This window comes from Microtus oregoni, unplaced genomic scaffold (assembly GCF_018167655.1).
Source record: "Microtus oregoni isolate MIOR12 unplaced genomic scaffold, Mior012 000002F_ref0000024, whole genome shotgun sequence".
In the NCBI taxonomy this organism is placed as follows: Eukaryota; Metazoa; Chordata; class Mammalia; order Rodentia; family Cricetidae; genus Microtus; species Microtus oregoni.
Genome location: NW_024543061.1, coordinates 66,177,454 through 66,198,661, shown reverse-complemented (window position 1 = coordinate 66,198,661; position 21,208 = coordinate 66,177,454).

The following is a 21,208-nucleotide window of genomic DNA, read 5'->3' as shown; positions in this document are numbered from 1 at the left end:
AAAATTAAATTATTTATTTATATTACATTCCCACTGCAGTTTCCCCTCCCTCCTCTCCTCCTACACCCTCCACCTCCACTGTGCCCCCCCCAGCCCACTCATCCTCTGTTTCTGTTTAGAAAGGAATGGGCCTCCCATGGGTCCCAACAAAGCATGGCATATCAAATTGCAGTAAGACTAAGCACCTCCCCTTGTATTAAGGCTGGACAAGGCAACTGAGTGTGAAGAATAGGGTCCCAAAAGCCAGCTAGGGACAGCCCCTGCTCCCACTGTTAGGAGTCCTACAAGAAAGTAGATGAAGCCACACAACTGTTACGTATATGCAGAGGGCTTTGGTTGGTCCCATGAAGGCTCCCTGGTTGTCAGTTCAGAGTCTGTGAGCTCCTTTGAGCCCAGGTCAGTTGTTTCTGTGGGTTTTCTTGTGATGTCCTTCACCCCTCTGGCTTCTACAATCCTTCCTTCATCTCTTCAGTAGGCTCTCTTGAACTCAGCCTCATATTTGGCTGTGGGCCTCCCTATCTTTATCCATCAGTTACTGGGTGAAGGCTCTCTGATGACAATTGGGGTAGTCGCCAACCCATGAGTATAACAGAATATTATTACTACGTTGACAATTTTCCCCTTACAGTTGTGTTTGGTTCTATCCTAGGACCAGTCTCTGCATCCTGATGTGGTCATTGTCAGGGGTGGGCTTACTCTTATGGCATGGGTCTCAGTCTGGACCAGTCTGAGATGACTGGCCATTCCCACAACCTCTGTGCCACCTTTACCCCAACACATCCCATAGGAAGGTCTGTCCTGGCTGATTGATGTTCCAATTCCTCCACTAGAAGTCTTGCCTGGCCACAGGAAGTGGCCAATTCAGGCTACATAACCACTGTTGCTAGGAGTCTTAGGCGGGGCCATCCTTGTAGATTTCTGGGAGTTTTCCTTGTATCAGGTTTCTATCTCATCCCCTTTCCAGTCATCTCTTTCAGTATTCTCCCCCTTCATCCACTTCCAATCTTGTTGAAATAGGAGCGTTGGGCTGCGTCCCTGGCACCCGGCCGCCCCCACGGCTAGCTTTACCCGAAATAATTACACGGAAACTGTATTCATTTAAACACTGCTTGGCCCATTTCTATCTAGCCTCTTCTAGGCTAGCTCTCGCACCTGGACTAGCCCATTTCTAATAATCTGCTGTAGCCCACGAGCTGGCTTACCAGGAATGATCTTAACCTGCGTCTGTCTGGAGTGGGAGAATCATGGCGACTCCCTGACTCAGCTTCTTTCTCCCAGCATTCTGTTCTGTTTACTCCACCCACCTATGTTTTAACCTATGAGGGCCAAGCAGTTTCTTTATTGCTTAACCAATGAAATCAACAGATTGATATATGACACTCCCACATCACAATCTGACCTCTCAAGTTCCCACCATCACTACCTGCCCCCAGTCCACCCACGAGATCTCTTCTATTTCCCCTTCCCAGGGAGGTCCAAGTGTCCCGCCACTTGGCGCTCCTTGCTCTTTAACTTCTCTGGGTCTGTGAAATGCAGCATGGTCATTCTTTACTTTACAGCTAGTAGCCACTTAGGAGTGAGTACCATGTTTGTCTTTCTGGGTCTGGGTTACCTCACTCAGGATGATGTTCTTCTAGTTCCATCTACTTGACTTCAAATTTCCTGATGTCATTGTTTATAACAGCTGAGCAATGCTGCATTGTGTATAGACATTTGTAGTTGGTTGTTTTTATTCTTTGCTCTTTTGGGAGGCCCACCACTCAGCTCCCAAACAAATCACACACAGATGCTTAGTCTTTCTTATAAATGCAGGCCTCAGTTTGTCTTGTTTCTTGCCAGTTTTTCTTAACTTTAAATTATCCCATATACCTTTCACTTCTGGTCTTTTACCTTTCTTTATTTCTGTATATCCTTTCTTTCCTTTGTATTCCATGTCTGGTTGTGTGACTGGGTGACTGAACCCTGGGTCCTCCACTCCTCCTTTTCTCATTCCTTGATCTTCCTTTCTTTCTTTCTTTCTTTCTTCTTTCTTCCTTCCTTCCTCCCTTTCTCCCTCCCTCCCTTCCTTCATTTCTTTCTTTCCTTGATTTTTTTCTTTCATTTCACCTTCTATTTATTCTCTCTGCCTGCCAGTTCCACCTATCCTTTCTCCTGTCTTGATATTGGTCATTCAACTCTTGATTAGACCAATCAGGTGTTTTAGACAGGCAAAGTAACACAGCTTCACACACAGAGTTAAACAAATGCAACATAAAAGAATGTAACACATCTTTAGCTACTATTCTACAACTGAAATTTACTTTTAAAAAATTATTTTATCATTTTAATTCGCTTACAGAAAAGTTTCAAATATTACAGAGAAGGCTGGAGCTTCCCCCATTGTTAGCTAATGTCATAGACAGTGGACAATTATGTTACCTTTGTCAAATCCAAGCACTAGATATTGCAGTTTTGGTTTTAACTAAGCACATGCTGAAATCAGATCCCATAGCTCAGTGAGGGCCCTTTCTGTTTCCAAGGTCAAACTCAAACACTGGGATATAAATTCCATTTCACTATTACATCTCTGTTGCCTCCTCCAGCCTTTTCTGGTTTCCCATGACCTTGGCAATTTAAAGAGCACTGGTCAAGCTTTTGTAGAGTGCCTCTCTATTTGCTCCATCTGATGTTTGCTCACAATTAAGCTGAGGTATGTGTGTAAACTCATGTTTGTGATTGCTTTTGAGTCTACTCTATTCATCTGTGTAAATAAACATGAGTTTCAAAATGGAACAAGAATCTCTAGACTGCGTCGGTCTCTAGTGCTATGTCAGGAGATTTTTGGAGGTGGGTAGAGCAATGAATGCTTCAGCAGTTAAGAGCATCTGATGCTCCTGCAGAGGACTTGAGGTTGGTTCTTAGCACCCATGGGGGGTGACAGCTGCTTGCAACTCCACCTTTAGGGGATGCAACTCCTTCTCTTAGCCTCCAGATGTACCCACATGCATGTGCATATACTTGTGCACATTCACACATAGATCAAACTAAAAACAAACTTTTACTTGTTTTTTTCTGGTCTTCTTTCCTTACTTTTGAATAGCTTGACTCTCGTTATCTATAGCATATTTGCTTACTTGCTCAAAGCTAAGGGATACGTAACACACATGTAAAGTAGTTTCAGAATGACTATGAATCAGGACCCCAGACCTTAGCACAACTAACTCCATGATGAAAGTAGCATTTAGGCCTTGGAGCCCACAACACAGGCAGAAACACTTGCCCAAAAGAGAACTAAGACCTATTTCATCAAAGTCCATAACTCTGGGAAAGTCCTAATTTTAGTTTTTGTTGTTTGTTTTGTTTTATTTTTGGCTTCTATAGCTCTACTTCTGACTATCCTTTCTTGCTAACCAAGATATGTCAAACCAGAATGTGATTTTTGTGCTTAAAAAGATCATCCCGAGAAAGACTTGGAACTGTACTTGGGTTCTGAACACCCAATGATAAAGACTTCCTATTGGCTTGAACCTGTGCGCAAGTAGTCTTCTCTGCTGGATATTCTACAACGGATTATCTGTGAACCCAGTACCCTAAACTTTATACACTCCAGTTTTTGTAAATGTAAACTTTCTGGAAGTATAGACCGTATATAAAAGCATACTAGTTGATATGGGAGAATCAGAACCAAGGTGGTCAGAAGCAACCCAAGCAGCAAATGAATAGTGGAGCTTTGCTGTGATGGGCCAGGGCAGAGCACAGGAACTCACCGTTGGAGACATGGGGACCCTGTAGGGTGCAAGAACTTGGAAGGCAGCACACAGAGAGGAATAAAGCACACTGCCAACTGCTCCCCTAGGTCCACAGCTATGGGGCTCCTCATGGTGGGGAAAGAACACCATCATCAGAATGCCGACATGTGTAGGCCAAGACTGCTTGTTTATTTTGGGGTTTGAGAAATGAACAAGCAGTCTCCACCTACAGGCATGCCTAGATATAAGGCAGTCCCAGAGACCGTAGACCTGGAGCCCAGGTATGAGACCTAGCTAGAGGATGGAAGGATGTAAGTAGCTTTGATTTAGAGAAGGAACTCTCACTGTCCCTCCCTTACCCCTGGAGCACAAGCTGCTGCAGTAGGGGACCATCTTGATAAAGGCGTTGCTCTTAGAAGTCGTTCCTGGACATTCTACTAAATTAGCAGAAACGCTTGTAGCTTTGTACTACAAACTATACTCAATGGTATTAGCAGGAACACCGGGGAAGCTCATGCAGGCCTGTGGAGATCATTTGTGGAGAGCTGTCCCCAGGATAGGGAAGGCCAAGGTTCTTGTACCCTGAGTCCTGATGCCTGCTTCCCCTCCCTGTGTCTCCCTTTCTGCGTGCTGCTGTTCATGTTCCATGCAGTACTGCTGCAACTGAGGGCCTGCACTCCAAAAGCCCCTCACTGCCACCCTGGGCTGCACATTACTGTGGAGCAGTGGTTCTCAACCTGTGGGTCGTTACTCCCTTGGGGGGGTCACATACCAGTTATCTTGCATATCAGATATATATTACAACTCATAGCAATAGTAAAATTGCAGTTATGAAGTAGCACCTTATTTTATGGTTGGAAAAAGGGGGAGGTCACCACAACATAAGGATTGTATCAAAGGCTTGTGGCATTAGGAAGGTTGAGAATCACTTCTGTAGAGGTTACAATTGTATGTTCATGCCCTTTCCCTTACCAAGCTTCCATCAGTTATAACCACAGAAGGTCTATGCTACAGCATCCAGCTGGCTCCAAACCATCACAGTAACACACAATTTCAGAGGATGTCTTTACTGTGAGCACTACTGTATAAAATCAGATCTGCCAGGTGTATAACCATTGTTAGAGGAACATAAGAAATCTGAACAGGCAAGTTTTATGAGTCTTCAGAAGATCACACTAACTCCTTAGCAATGGATCCCAAAGGAAACAATTTATACAAAATACTCAATAAAGAATTGAGAATAATGGGCTAAAAAGATCACCCAGTGCGTAAAGGCACAAGCCTGAAAATCTATCACCAAAACCCACTTGGTTGAAGAAGAGATCTGACTCACTGACTCCTAAATGCTGTTCTCCTACTTACACATGGATGCTGTGGAATACATATGTGTTAACACACACACACACACACACACACACACACAATAAAATAAAATAAAGAATTCAGGGTTAGCACAATGGATCAGCAAGTAAAGGTGGTTGTTGCCAAGCTTGATGACCTGAGTTTAATCCCCAGAACCCAAATAAAGATAGGAGAGAACTGACTCCCCAAAATTGTCTCTGATCTCCACAGAAGATGTGGCCCAGATTAAGGGTGGACCTTCCCACCTCAAAAGATCTAGGTTAAAACCATAGGTCTTCCCACTTCGTATGATTTAACTAAGAAAAAAAATCCTCACAAGTGTACCTAGCCACTTTTGTTTAGATTATTCCACTGGTAGTCAAGTTGACAACCAAGAACAGCCATCTAACCAGGAAGTCAGCTTCCTCTCTAGAGGCTAGCTTGCATAGTATAAGGAGGTATTATTCAGGCAGCGGAGGAAAAGATGAACAACAAACACACAGCACACAGAGCAGGAGAGGATTTCTGCAAACTCTGCCCTCGAGCAGAAGTTAGCAGAAAGAATACATAAGGAACAAACAACTCAACACCACACACATAAATGATTCATCTTTTCCTCTTCTGTTGGCAGCCTATGCAAAGGACATGGACAATGGAAGCTTTCTCTTTGCCTGCTTGATCTTGCTCTCCCTGCAAGTCCATTCTTTTACTGTCATTAGCATCTACTTCTTTGGGATTCTGGCATATTCTGAAGACTAGTTGAGATATCTAGTCTTGTGGACGAAACAACTACTAGATTCTTGGACCTTCCATTGGTAGACAGTTGTTGTTGGACTAGCTAGACCACAGTCTGTAAGCCATTCTAATAAGTTCCGTGTATATATATATTCATATTCCATGGAATATATATATATATATTCCATGATATATATATATATATAAAATCATATATTTCTCTGCCTCTCTCTATAAAATCTTTTTGTCTATATCTATATGTATCTATCTGTCCATTTATCTATACCTACAAACACCCCCCGACACACACACACATTGATTCTATAAGTTCTGTTCCTCTACAAAACCCTGACCAATAGACTAGGTACCACCTTAATTTCTCTGTGTACTGTAATCAAAGAATGTGATGTTTTTAGCAATAAGGTCTTATAATCAAGTTGTAGTAAACAACTAATTGCCACAGCAGTATCCTGTATTATTCTGTGTTTCCTAGACATCCCCAACCAACAACTTGAGAGGAATGTAGTCCATGTACCCAGCAGTAAACTCTGTGAACTGCGACAACAACCATCACATTAAGAGCTGCCTATGGTCATAATAGTGGTATAAATGCTATGTGGATAACCAACTGCTTTCTGATTGAATGGAAGGCCTGGATCTGCAGGTGAAATACATGCCTGGTACTATAAATACAGCTAAGATTCCACAGTTGGGGAGTTCATGGGTCCCTGAAATGAGTCTATTCTGATTACATTGTTAAATGGACATAGTATCAAGTTCTCTAAATTCATTTATCTATACCTATAGATTTGCACAGTTCCAGGACCTCATCAGGGAGGCTTCCTTCTGCAACAGCTGGTGCTAAACACAGAAACTCACAGCTTGTTTGAGTGCTCATCCACAAACGAGGCTTCACCCTAAGGCTCAGGGACCAACTTGGAAGAGGGTTTGACAGATCATCAGTGTTCTGACAAGAGCCAGTGGTCAGGCAGGACTAGAGTGAAATAGCATCTTTGAACACGAGAGGCTGCCTTCACTCAGGAGCTCACGGCCGCTGTGATTATCTGAATGAGACCTGCAAGATCAAGCTTGAACATTCCAGGATGGGTGGGGGAGCTCAAGAGACCCCATCCCTAGATGAGGAGCTATTGATGGCTTTCAGGGGAGGAAAAGTCAGCTTTCTTTAATATTGTGGCCCCTGATAAGTCAACTGTGTTTTAAGAGATGGTCCTGCCCCCACCCGGAGTATTTAGGCAGCACAAACTGGACTTGGTAGGTGGTAATTATAATTATTATTAATAATAACAAACAATAAACAAATAATAATAACAAAGAATAAATGAAGTTTGAAAGAGATAGGGATGGGGAGGGGTGTGGGAGGAGTTTAAGGAGAAAATGGGGATAAATATCAAAATATATGTCTACATGTTTGAATTCTCACAGAATTAATAAAATATTATGGGATAATGATCTAAATAAACATTTTTCAAAGGGTCAGCCAGGCAGCATATGAATAATCCTTGACAGAACTAGTCATCAGGGAAATGGAAGTCAACAACACAATAAAATGCCAAACAAAGATGAAAGTGCTGGTGAGGGTGCAAGAAGTAGAGAATTTTGAACACTGTGGTGGGAAGGTAATTTAAAATAGCTGTATGAAAAATATAATTCCTCCTCAAAAAATGAAGTCAGGACTCCTAAATTATGTATATATTCCACTGAGTCCACATATTTAAAGGAAGTAAGATCACTGTATCAAGATACAATCTGAAAGTCCATGATTATTGCAACAACATCTGTATCAGTCAGATGTGCAATCAACCAAGATGTTCTGAATAGATAAATGGACTTGTAAAATGTGGCCTGGAAATGGTGGTGCATACTTATAATCTCAGCACTAAGGAAGCAGAAATAGGGATGGAACAAGGATGTAAATAGGACAGGCCCATCCTAGTGACGCATTTCCTCTTACAATGCTGCACCTCTTTAGATACCACCACACTGAGGACCAACTGCTCAAACACAGGACCCCGTGGGGGCCATTTCATTCAAACCACCACAGAGAGAGTAGTTAGGTGTAACACAGCATAATAGGACTATAGTCTACAACTTGTTATACCTTTCAGAAGAATTAGAGAAGAGTTGGAAGGCTACACCACGTAAAAATATTCTTTGTTTGTTTGTTTGTTTTGTTTTTTGAGACAGGGTTTCTCTGTAGCTTTGGAGCTTGTCCTGGTATTAGCTCTTGTAGACCAGGCTGCCCTCGAATTCACAGAGATCTGCCCGCCTCTGCCTCCTGAGTGCTAGGATTAAAGGCGTGTACTACCCCAACCAAGAATATTAGAAATATCCTTGATGAGAAGACTGCATGGGCCAGCCGCCAAGTCAGAGGTGATGAAGCTCCGGCCCAAGATGGACGCAGGTTACAATCTTTCCCGGTAAGCCACCATCTCGTGGTGCTACACAGATTATTAGAAATGGGTTAATGAAGATGTGAAAGTTAGCCAGTAAGGGGCTAGAGATAATGGGCCAGGCAGTGTTTAAAAGAATACAATTTGTGTGTTGTTATTTCGGGTATAAAGCTAGCTGTGTGGGAGCAGTGAGGGATGAAAAGCAGGCCTGCTTGCCTCATCTCTACAAATTACTCTGATATAATTATTATACAGCATAGACAAATATCACCTTACACTCCTTCACCCTATACCTATATGCAAATATTATCTGGCAACTAGAAAATCAATAAAAGTGTAAGGCTTGCATTTTGAGAAAGTGATCATAATTAATCTGTACCTTGATTGACAAACAAAAACTTACCAAAATTTCAGCAGCCTGGCGTCTTCCCAGGCATATGTGGCCTCAGAGGGAAAGGGCTAATTTGACATCTAATGTTGTGTTTGAAGGATTTTGGCTTTTCCTGAACTTTGTAGCATGTATCATGTTGGATGCTGCCTGGCTCTCATTTGACATTAAGCTTGTGGGAGTCACTGTTACAAGGGGGTGGTTCACTCATTTGCATTGGTCCCGACATCTTCCCTTAACTTTGGATCTGGGGCTCCTTCCTTGAATAGTCAGTACTTTTCTACACTCCTATTTTAATTTCCACATGATATTGTAAAGCATGATTAGACATTTCATTAACCCCTTGCCTTCCCATTAGCCTCAAATTTCATGTTATAAACAACATTGTCCCTGATACTTCAGAAAACATTGGTAGGAGAATGGTGAGATAACGCTAATATCTGAAAACAAGTCTTCCCTGGAGTTCCGCATTCCATTCTGGCTCATGGTCCTTTCAGCACATCCACAGGAGCTCATGGGCTTCTGTGGACTTTGGAAAATGACATAGAACATTCTGCATGGAACTGTTCAGTGTGAGAGTGGATACAAACGGTTTTCAAATATTTCAAATGCTATTTCAAAAAGAGAGAGGTTCTGCTAATGTATGTAATAGTCTTTTAAAATATGTAACAAAGAGCAGATTCCAGGGGAAGGGACTCTCATTCAGTCTATGCCAGTAACTAAGTCTGGATCATGCCCATTAATTGGACCTCAGGCTCCAGGTTGCTCATGTAAGTCTGGTTGTGATGTGCTTCAATTCTGGTGAAAGATAACAAATATTCCTTCATGTCTTTGTGAGAGAAACATCGCCATGAGATGATCTATGCATATAGCAGGTATGGGCTGTCAGAATCAGGACACAGGTACCCTGATTGCTCAGGCAGAGAGTATGCCTATTCAACACCTCAGCACAAGTTGGACACTATTGGTGACAATGTAGCTTCTCTGATATCACTCAAGATGGAGTGGTACTTTGTCCTGGAAGCAGATGACAGGCAGGTAGGGAGGAGAGAAGAAGCGTTGATGCTCCCTAACAATTTTCTGGGCTTCAAGCTTCTCTCGGTGATGTGTGAAGCTAAGTTCTCTCCCCAGCTGCGCTACCTCGAATTGCTAAAGATGTGGAACTAAAACCCAAAAGCTAATCCCTCCATGGATCAACCTTAAAATGCGACAGATTTTTCAGAGATGATAGGGAAATCTTTTCTGAAAGGGGAGATGCCTGGATCAGGTTCTTAAAGGAAGGAAACAAAGCATACCTCTAAGGCTTAGCTGCCCGGAGAGGGTGCATGCTGGGAAAAAAGCAAGGCTTTGTGGCATTTCCTGGATTCCTGACTCATGCTTGCCTCCTGATGTCAGGAGCATCCCTTTTTCCTCCAGCAGCTTACTTCTGGCACTAGGAAATCCAAGATAAATGAGACACTCTGTGAACGAAGCCCGAGACAGCTGGACATTGCTGGACACAGCTACAATGGCTGGTCAAATGGGGACATCTGGTTCACGTCCCCAGAGATTTAATAATGGCAGAAAGGCCAATAAAGATAATCCAATCAGCCGCTGCAGGCCGAAGCTCCCAGGAGCACAAAGCAGGGCTGGGAAGATTGGGTTTCTTTTCCATGGGAGCCGAGGGAAGAGAGGGGCAGGTGAACCAGCTGTGGGCTTGAGCTTTCTTTTCATGCCTGTGATGTTGGTCTCTGTGACCATGAGGGACAATCTCTAAGGAAAGTTGGGGGCTGGTTGCCTGGGAGAGTGTGGGAGCCTTTTCACATTTATAGTTCAAGGGCACAGTCATGGCTATGGGAATTCTTAACCCCTCACGTGAAGGGTATTTACACGTGAAAGGGCTCTTAGCTAGGGATGGATTTGGGGCTGGGAAGGACTTGTGTTTCATTGTTGGTGCTTGTGTGAAAGAAACACTCTCTCCCTACCTTCGCCTTCACAACTGAAGCACGAAGAGCATAGTTTGCATGCCCTATGAGTGTTGGGGATGTGGTGTAACATCATGGGCAAGCTTGGTAGGAAATGTGATGCTTATAATCACCTCTGTGACATTTACAACCAAAGGGTCTGCTCTCTGCAGCAGCAGATGACACAGGGAACAGAGATTCACTGAAGGTTCTATATCTTTTGGGTCTCTGGTCTCTTAAAATTATTTAATCTTTTTTTTTTCTCTATAGAGAAGAAGATATAGGTAAACAGACATGCCAGATAGCCATGTCAATCAGCTTTCTGCAACTATAAGAAGGTACATGTAGTAATTAATCTGTGAAGATGAAGGGTTATAACTCACTGCTTTAGATGTTAACATTCAAGATCAGGTGTAGGGCCAGGAAGAGGCCTGGTCCTGTGATTGTATTTGAGATAAAATCCCCAGCGATTTAATAAGAGCTCCCATCAGATATTCCCTTCTAGAAGCTTCCACTTCTCAAGAGTGTATTTCTGGGAACCAAGCCCCTAACACACAGGCCTGAATTTTTTCTCCATACAGAGGGTCCAGTGAGCAGTATGCTAACTAGAAGGTGACAGGGATAAATGGGGTAAGATTTAGATCTGAAGCTAATGAGATCAAGGTTCAGACAAAGGACTCGAACCAGGCAACCTCAAAAACTTAGAACTAGGCCTGCCTTTTGTTCTCCAGAGGGGCAAGTGATCTTCAGCTTCAATGAATTCTCCAGTTTCTTAGGCTGAGGAATGAATAAGAGCGAAGCCAACAATTCACTTTTATTTTCCTAGATGCCACCCTCTCTCTGGATAACTTAACCACTGAAGTTCTCTGGCATTAAAGGAGTGACTCCCTATTAAAAGACTTAGCAGAGTCATGTAGGAACTTAAATAAAAAGCTTTTTGTTTGATGTGTATCATGTGTATTGTGTATGTGAGTTGTGACTTATATTGCATTATGCTGTAGGTGTGTTGCATTTGTGGTGTGGTACGTGTGTATGAGTGGTGTGTGTGTGTGTGTGCTTATGTGAGTGTGTGTGGTTATTATTTGGCCCTAGTGCTCTGGTTTTCACAAGTGCCCGTAGAGCATGGACTCAGAAAGAGGTCAGTGCAAATGGCCAAAAGGGTCCAGTCACAAGGGCCTCTTTGACTCACAGGAACGTGACATGAGAATGACCCTTTCATTTAGCTTGCTCCGTGAAGGGCATTTTTGTCAGGGGGACCATGAGTCAGAGGTTAGGGTCTTTCTTAAACTAAAAATAAAGCTGTAGGGACAGAAAGGGCAAGGGAAGGGCTGCGGTTTGACCTTTTCTGCTTGGGAACGCATGTGGAGCCTGTGTGTGGCATATGGTTAAAATGGAGTGTGTAGGGAGAGGAACTCCGGGAGCTGCCTTTAGAAGCCGCATTCACAGGTGCCCAGCAAGAGTTTAGCAGGGCCTTGAGGGGCATAAGCTCTCCCTTCATCTTCACCAGCACAGCTATTGTTTCGTGGCCAGAGGGACCTGAGAGACCCGCCTCCCGCCTCTTCACTGCAGCCCCTCCACAACTAGTGTTTGACTTTGGGGTCATAGAAGAAACTTACGCTCTGTAGTGTCCTGAACAGGGACATAGCACAGAGCAGGGGGTGACACTGTACGAAGACTGAGTTATCAGAGTGTGGCACAAGTTTGCCCTGTGTCAAGGAACAAACTGGAGATACAAGGGGACCATGTGATTAGTGCAGTAATGGACCGTGTATTTCAACCCCTTCTAGCATACAGGTTCCAAATGGCACCTTGAAAAACCTTCCTGTAATATACAGGAAGATGAGCCCTAGGGCCAAGTAGCCTTGCAGGTAAACTCCAAAGATTCTCGAGGTCATATGCTCTACCTCTGGCCCATCGGAAAGCAAGTATCTCTCTGTATTGCCCACCATATGTTCATCACAGAAACTCAGAAGTCTCTGGAAATCAGGCCACAGGGCCAGTAGAATGTAAGGGGGCAATGAAACCTGCCTCTACTCTCTTTCCCATTAATGTGACTCCTGTTCCCCTACCCTCTCCCCTCAACATGTCTTTACTGTGTCTGCCCTTCTCTGTTCCCTGGAAAACCATGCCCCACCTGCTCTGCTTGCTCCATACCTCTGCGCAGGGGACCCCTCCTTTCATGCTCCATCCTGTGGGACTCTCTCCTGTCCTTCAGCCCCTATATGAGTGTCCTCAGTTTTATTCCCTACTAGAGACTTGCTCTGTTGGCTGCCATTATTTTGTGAGATCCCTTGTTACCTACCCAAGAGGGTTTCTAAGTCTCCCAGTCCAAATCTAAGGCAAGCAACTTGTTCTGTCTAAAGCACAGTTCTCTTGTCAGTAAGCTGGGATGAATCACAGCCTCATGGGATGGTTGGAAAGTGTAAATTAGTAAAAGTACATGATGGTCTTGGCGTAATGGCCAGGACACCAGAATGCTGCCTATTGGTTTTGTCATTACTGGAGGCTGAAGACTATATCATTTGTTTGTGTGCCTGTCCTCACCATACCAATAGCAGAGTGATTATAGTTTAAATATAGATACAACCCCAATAGTACATGACCTTCAGGAGCAGCTTGACCCTGTTGCCAGCACAAAGTGGTAGAATGAGCTGGTTAACATGACATATTTGTGGCCTTGGTCATCATTCCATAACCCCACTCGGCAAGGATTAGGACCCCAGTTCTGACCTGTTTGGCAGAATATCTTGGGAAACAGCCTGTGAGTCAGAAAACAAGCTCCCAGGGGACCCAGAGCCCATGTGCTCCACAACTTTCCCGGGGCCTTGTCAAGCCTCACACTCCATAAATCTGAATTTGATGAGGATGGACAACAATTGCAGATGCTCCCCAGGAGCCCTGCCCAGAGGGCCTGTCAGCGCCTGTGATGAAATAATCGGAGGTGGACAGCTGAATCTGTCTTGGCATAAACAGATGAGCCCAGTCAACACCCTCAGCAGCAGCCAGCACAGAAGAGGAGTGGCCCCAGAGGTCTCTAAGCCCCTGGGCCTCCATGCTCTGGGAGCAGTAGGAAGAAGCTAGCTCATCCAATGTCCTCCTATGATTGTGCAGATCTGCCCAAGTTAGATAGCCAGAGTACAAGAAGGCTCAGGCCCAAGACTGAAGTCTCTCAGCCCTCTCTCTACTCAGGGGTCAGAAGAGGTCTGAGGAGTCACAATCAAGAGTAGAACTGCCTGGAAGCCTCTGGGGGTGGGAGAGCACCCACAGTTGTGCTGTGACCATTCGACCTCAGATTTAAAGAGATACTGCATTTAGTTAATTCTTTGAGTACTTTATACACAAGTACCACGCATGTCGATCGCATTCATTCCTCTTTCCTCCCTGGGATGCTCCCTGAGGCATCCCATTCTCTGACCCCTCATAACTTCCTGGCCACGTGTGTGTGTGTGTGTCTGTGTGTGTGTGTGTGTGTGTGAACCATGGCATCTCATTCATGCTGCCCCTCAACTCATGGGGGAACTATGTTCAACCTACAAGGAACCGCACCATTTTCATAGAAAATCGAGTCTCCCTCTTGGGGAAGCCATCAGCTGCCAATAGCTCCTCGTCTGGGAGTGGGGGTCACAAGCCCCTCCCTTTTCCACGCTGGAATCTTGAAGAAGGTTTGATTCTGTGCGGGCAGCTCCAGCAGCTGGGAGCTCATGGGTGGAGTGGTCTTGTAGTTTCCAAAAACCACTGCTTAGCTCCAAGTCCCCTGTAACCTCTGGATCTTAAAATCTTTTGGTCCCTTCTGCAATAATCCCAGAGCCTTGCCAGGAGGAGTATCACAAAGATAAGTGGTTTTTCTTGTTGTTGTTGTTTAAATAAAAACACAGAATCCCAAAGCTTCCAGTGGAAACACAAAACGTGTTTGTTGAATGAATCTTAGCTGTGAGAATGTTCTGACTGAGTTGGAATGCCTCCAGGAGATCACATAAGGTATATAACACCCACATCAGTTCCATGGCTCCCAACTTTGTTCTGAGAGTGGGGACAGGTCAATGCCATACTATACAAACGAGTGGGGGGAGAGAGGAATGAGGAAGGGAGGGTGAGGAAGTAGACTTCTTTCCCTCAAGTCTTTGGAAGGTGCTCTGTGCTGAGCACAGACAGACAGACAGGCCCTCTGACAAAGAGAGGTGCTGTGGTTTAATATGTCCGGTAATCTAATAAAGCCTCAATTTCCCCATCTGTGAATCAGAACAAGAGTCTCTTATTGGAATGCATAGTTTAGATAGGAGAAAGCATTTCACCAAGTACAGGGACAATGTGAGCCATTATCTCTCCACGTGAAGGACAGCAAATGTCAAGATCCCCTGAAACCGAGGCTGGATGGATATCACTCCCAGAATCATCCAGAGGGATGTCGTGCTTTCTGCATATGCTGTTGGGCTAGGCGGTTCCTGCATGCTGGGTGGTGTCTGGCCTGCCTACAGCGGTCCATTATACTGCTGGGCGGTGCCTGCACTCCCAGTGGGTCTGGCCTGCCTACAGTGGTCCACGTTACTGGTGGAGTCCACTTTGCAGGTCCTTGACTGCACCTCGCAGTGCTGATCCCCACAAGGGGGAGATAGTGGAGCATGCCAGCCTAGAGGAGCAAATAAAGGAAGCATATTCAGCCCTAATGCTTTTTCTTAGGTGTTTACTGAATCACTTTGGAAAGTCTCCACAGGGGAAAACCTGCCTTGACCCTTCTTCTTTATTCACTCTATTCCTTCTCCCCCTCCCATTTGCCCCCATGGCCCTTCTATCTTCTTCCCTTCCTAATTTGACCATTTCTATCAATGGTGCCCCCCCCCCCCGGTCTCCATGCTGTCACTGCAATTTGCTGTGGTTGGATGGGTGAATTTTCTTTTCCCGTCTAGTGGGAAACAATATTATTTCCATGCTAGGCGCTGACTGGCCCACAGAGACTTTCGCACTAAGAACAGTGTGAAGAAAGGAGACAGCTGGCTGGAAAGAGAGAAGGGATTTGGGGAATTGAGATGCCTTATGATATTGGACTTCAACGTGGAAAATTCACTGCTCTGCATTGCTGAAATGCCTTGGAATTAAAGCACAAGGGGAATCAGTAGTTTGTTAATTCCTGGCCCAGAGCTTTGTAGGTTTCAGGGATGACATCCTTGATGCAGGGCTTCGATGACGTCTTCCTTGGTAGTTTGGGGCTGTTGGTTGATTCCTCGGGCCTTCACCTTTAGAAGGGATGGGCTCACGCCATTCACAGAATGAGTTGTCTTTGATTACTTCCCCAACTCTTTGGGAGCCAACGGTGGAGGAGGCCTTTGCAAAGCAGCGGGCTATATGAGGAAGTTCTCAGGATCTACAACCCGGACACTGACTTCCCAGCTGCTCTCCCACTCAGTTGCTGAGAACTTGTGGGGAACAGCCCCTTATCCTTCTGACCTTCCTTGTTCTCCAACAGGAAGTGACGGAGGAGGTCTGGACATTTCTAGGTCACAGTCCCAAGCAGGGGTGTGATTATCACATTCACTCAAGGGCGCACCAACTCAGAAGTTGTGGCAGAAAAATTACAAAATTTGGAGCTTTGGTTTTGGGGCTTATTTATTATTATTATTATTATTATTATTATTATTATTATTATTATTACCCTATTATATCATAATACCCAAGTTATACTTTGTAATTCAGATGGGTCTGTTTTCACTAACCCTGCAGAAGAGAGGGTGCTGATCTCTTTTCTGCTTGTCCTATGAGTATCCATTTCCAGAACGCTGAACTAAACAGGTGTTTCTGCCCAGCTTCTACTCCAGTGTACTAGCCTGAGGTGAGATGTGGTCCTCGTCACTTGGCTTCCTTTCAGCTTCCTGTCAGTTCATTTTCAGAGTTTTCTGCCTTTAACAGGTTGATTCAAGAGATTTGTTTTTTTTTTCCCCAGGAAGATGTTTGAGAAGCATGATACCCTCCTTCCCTCTTCCCCCTCCCACTCGCCCCCTTTCTTTTTTCCCTCCCTCCTCTTCCTCTCCCTTCATCTCTACCCTTCCTTTCCCCCAATGGTTCACTAATGTCATCCGGTTTACCAATCGCTGTTCTTCGTAACTAGTTGCTTTGTCACATCTCCTTTTCTAGGGTTCATCTTAAAATGTGTTCCTAGAGGGTGATCACGTACCATTGGCACCCCTCCCTCATTGTCTCTTATTCAGTATTTTAAACCCTTAGTAATTGCTGTGGGTGTTGAGCCTCCTCTCAAAGGGCTGGGAATCACGAGTGGGTAAACACAGAACACACAATGACACATGCACACGTCTAGACCTCTTTGCAGCTTGCCTAAGCGTCATACCTATTTACAAGCGTGTATTAGTGACGTTCCCCACTGCTGTGACAACATACCTGCCAGAAAGCAGTTTGAGGAAAGGCTGGATTATCTTGGCTCACAGCTGGAAGGCACAGTCCCTCAATATGGTGATGTCATAGCTGGAGCCTGAACAACTGATTGCACCATCCACATCAGGAAGCCGAGTGACTGTGCTGGGCATAATCCTCCTTTGTATGCAGTCTGAGACTCCCATGCATGGGATGATGTTGCACGTATTCAGGTAAACCTCCCTCCCTTCCTCAGTCAAGTCTTTGTGAGAGCTCATGTCCAGAGGTATTTTTCCATGGTGATTCTACATCCCATCAAATTGGCTATGGAGATTAACCATCTCAAAAATGCTTCTTGGGTTTATCAATTTATGTAAAAAGCAAGGATAATTTCTTTATTCCCCATGCCACTTGGTTGCTAGTGTCTTGGACTTCCCTGAGGAAATGAGAGCCACTGCCGGGCATTCTGTTGGCATGCATATACCCGCGCCTTCTTACCATCTAATTCTCTGCCTTGAGTCTTGAACTTGGAAACACTGAATAGTGAGGAAGGCATTGAGATTTCATTCCATTTTCAAAAAAAGAGGCTTTCCCAACACAGGGCATGTCCTGGAAGATGGTGTCACTTCCAACAACATTTTTCACACGAGGATTTGGCAGGGACCGTGTCCTACCAGGGTGGAGAGAGTTTCCACAGTAGCCAGCTTCTCCAAGTCAAGGTGTGCATCAGCTTTGATACAGACTCAGTCCGAGCTTCGGACGCCACCCTCTCCTTGCCCACTCTCCATTCACCAACAGGAACCAGGAGACAGGCCATATCTCTTCATCTACGTTCTGTATTGGGCAGTGTACCGTGGTTAAGTTAACTCAAGAATTTTAATGGCAGAGTCGCTGCTGGCTCGTGTATCAGCCTATTTTCTTTCTTGTTTCCCTGGAGTACAGGATTTTGTATGGATGAAAATCCATAGATCTGCAAGTCACGTGGTAGTAAGGTTTACCTAATAAACCTGCCCTGAGGGGGTGGGGAGATAGCACAGACAGCAAAGTGACTGCCTCACATGCTTGCAGACTTGAGTTCAATCCCCAAAACCTATAAAAAGAAATGCCAGGAATGGTTATACATGCTTGCAATGCCAGCACCTGAGAGGTAGCTATAAGAAGGTTTCTGGAGATTGCTGGCCAGCCAGTCTAGCTTGGTGACCTGCAGGTCAATGAGAGACCCTGTCTTGGGTGCTGGATGACACCGTGTTCCACTCTGTAGTCCAGGGTAGCCTCAAATTCATGACCTGCCTTCAGTGCTAGAATTACAGGTGTGTGCCATGACATCCAGCTGCTCTGACCTTCTTAATGCTATGTTAGGAGTATATTAAAAATAGTTACCAAGTCAGCGGGAAAACGTTAAGTCCACCAGAACACCTATTCCCTCAATTATTTAAGTTGCTCAAAATCACATTTTTTAAAAACATTTCGTTATGGGCACTAATAATACAGCTTTGAAACAAAAGTCCCACCACTTCACTCACTGAACACACTGGATTAAACATACCCCATGACCGGCCATGTCTGCCAAACATAATGACCAGTCAAGTGTAAGGCTGCCTGCATCCCGGGGTCTGAGCTTTCTCCCATCATAAAAGGATTAGAAGGTATTTAGCTCCTGCCACTACTATTGGAAGCAGATTCCCTCTCCCACCACAGAGGCCATTTTAGGGACAGCCGAGAGGCAGTGGGCTTTATCATTGATCGCTTGTTTCAAGGGCTGTGACTTTGATCTGGGGATAATGTGGTATGTTTGAAAGAGAAATAAGCCTTTTGTCTCAGCTGGGGAACAAAGGACAGGACCCAGCAGCCGGAAGCATGGGTTTTATTTTTTAAAGGCAACCCCACAAATTCAGCATCAGTTCAAGAAGAAACAAAGAAGGGGCTTCGGGAAGGCGCGCAGCTGTTGGGTGCTCATGGAAAATGAGAGGATCGGAAGGAGAAAGGGGGGCGGATGGGAGAGGAAGAAAAGAAAGAAGAAAGATATAGAAATGAAGGGGAAGAAGAAAGAAGGAAGAAAAGGAGAAAGGAAAAATAGGAACAAGAAAGGGCTTTGAAAAGAAAGAGGAGGGGAGCGGCAAGGTGAGAGAAGGAGGGGAAGGGAGAAAGGCTGGCTCTGGGTGTAGGCCTAGGTCCTGCTTTTAGTGTGAAAGAGGCAGCCCTTTCTCATTGCTAGTCAGTGCCAGGGACATGAGAACCTGCTTATCCTAGCCACAGACCCTTCCCTCAACCAGGGCCTGACTGGACTCTCTGAAGGTCCAGGCAACCTTTAGATGGTCCTGCAGTTCCAAGAGGTCTCAATAGAATGTGGAGCAGAACACTTCAGGAGCTGCCCCCTCCCTCCCTCCCTCCCTCCCTCCCTCCCTCCCTCCCTTCCTCCCTCCTCCCTCCCTCCCTCCCCCCCTCCCTCCCTCCCCTCCCTCCCCCTCCCTCCATCTCCCCTCCCTCTCTCCCTCCCTTCCTCTCCCCTCCCTCCCTCCCTCCCTCCCTCCCTCCCTCCCTCCCTCCCACATGCAAGGCTCTGCCCAACAAAAGAATGGATAAAGAAAATGTGGTACATTTATACAATGGAGTATTACTCAGATCTTAAAAAATGACATCATGAAATTTGCAGGCAAATGGGTAAAACTAGAAAAAGTATTCTGAGTGAAGCGAAGTAACCCAGACCCTGGGAGATAAATACGGTATGTATTTACCTTTATCTGGATATTAAGCCATTAAATAAATGCTAACCAAGCTACATTATGTAGACCCAAAGCGGTTAGGAATAGAGAAAGTGATTTGAGGAAGTACATGGATCTCTCTTGGAGGGGAAAATAGAACAGATTTTTTTGGGTGGATGAGAGATAGGACTGAAGGAGGGAATGAGGGTAGAAAAAGAAAAAAAAAGCTATTTTCAATTTTTTTTTTACAGTGAGGTAAAAGAAAAAGAAAATTGAGAAGAAGGTCTTGGACTGGCAAAAAATATTCTCAAGTCCTTTATTTTACAAAAGAATTCATAGAAATGTACAAGAAATGCTACAACTCAACAAGACAATTTAACTATAAAAAAATAAGACGTTAACAACAACAACAACAAAAAAGCCCAGGCTATATGCTTCACAAATATTTGTGCAAAACCCATAAACACATGGTAGGCACTCTATGTCAGAAATACGCAGGTGAACGAAGCCAGACATAAGAGTCTAATCCCCGTGATTAGATTCATGTGAAATTCAGGTTGACCTCTGCAGCATGAATTCTAATTGGTCTTAATAATAAAAACCCGGAGTCAGATATCAGGGTAAATGCCAAAGATCAGAGAAGTAAAAGAGCCAGCCACTAGGTAGACTTTTTTTTTTTTTTTAAACCTCTACTGAATCCTCAGACTGAAGGGGCAAGATCCTGTCTCCATGAATGCTCAGACTAAATACCTTGAGCTCCTGTCTCCTCGAGCTTTATATTCCCCTCTTCACCCAACCGTATCCCTTCCTGTCTCCACCTCCCTAGTGTTGGGATTAAAGGCTTGTGACTCCCAAGTACTAGGATTAAGGTGTGAACCACCACTACCACCTGGCTCTGTTACTCTTTGAGGCTGACTCAATCTATTGTAGCCCAGGGTGGCCTTGAACTCACAGAGATCTGTCTGCCTCTGCACCCTGAGTGCTGGGGTTAGGGTTATGTGCCACCACTGTCTGGCCTCTACAGCTAACGAGTGGCTTAGCTCTGCACTCTGATCTTCCGGCAACTTTTATTTGTTCAATCACAAACAAAATATCACCAAAGAACTCTGCTCCTGCTATTTACCAATTCCTGTGTTTACCTAATGTGACTGTCCTTCAGATATGGAGGTAGTGTTGTCATCAGCATGGACCCTAATTCAAAGTGACTAGTGTCCTTAGAAGAAGGGAATAGTGCTAGGCATGGTGATGTGCTGTGGAATAATCCTTTTATACACCATGAAGAGGTATTGCTCTCATTGTTAATAAAAAACTGGCTGATGGCTAGGCAGGATTTTGGCAGAGAGAATGCTGGGGAGAAGAAGGGTGGAATCGGAGGAGATACCCTAAGATGCAGAGCAAGCAGGATAGGAAGGACATACATGAGGTAAATGAGACTCAGGATGGCATATAGATTAATAGGAATGGGTCAATTTACGTTGTAAGAGCTAAAAACAAACCTAAGCTATCAGTCAAGCATTTATAGTAATAAGTCTCAGTGCGATTATCTGGGAACTGGGTGATGGGACAGAAAAGTCTAGCTACAGTGACTCATACCTGTTCA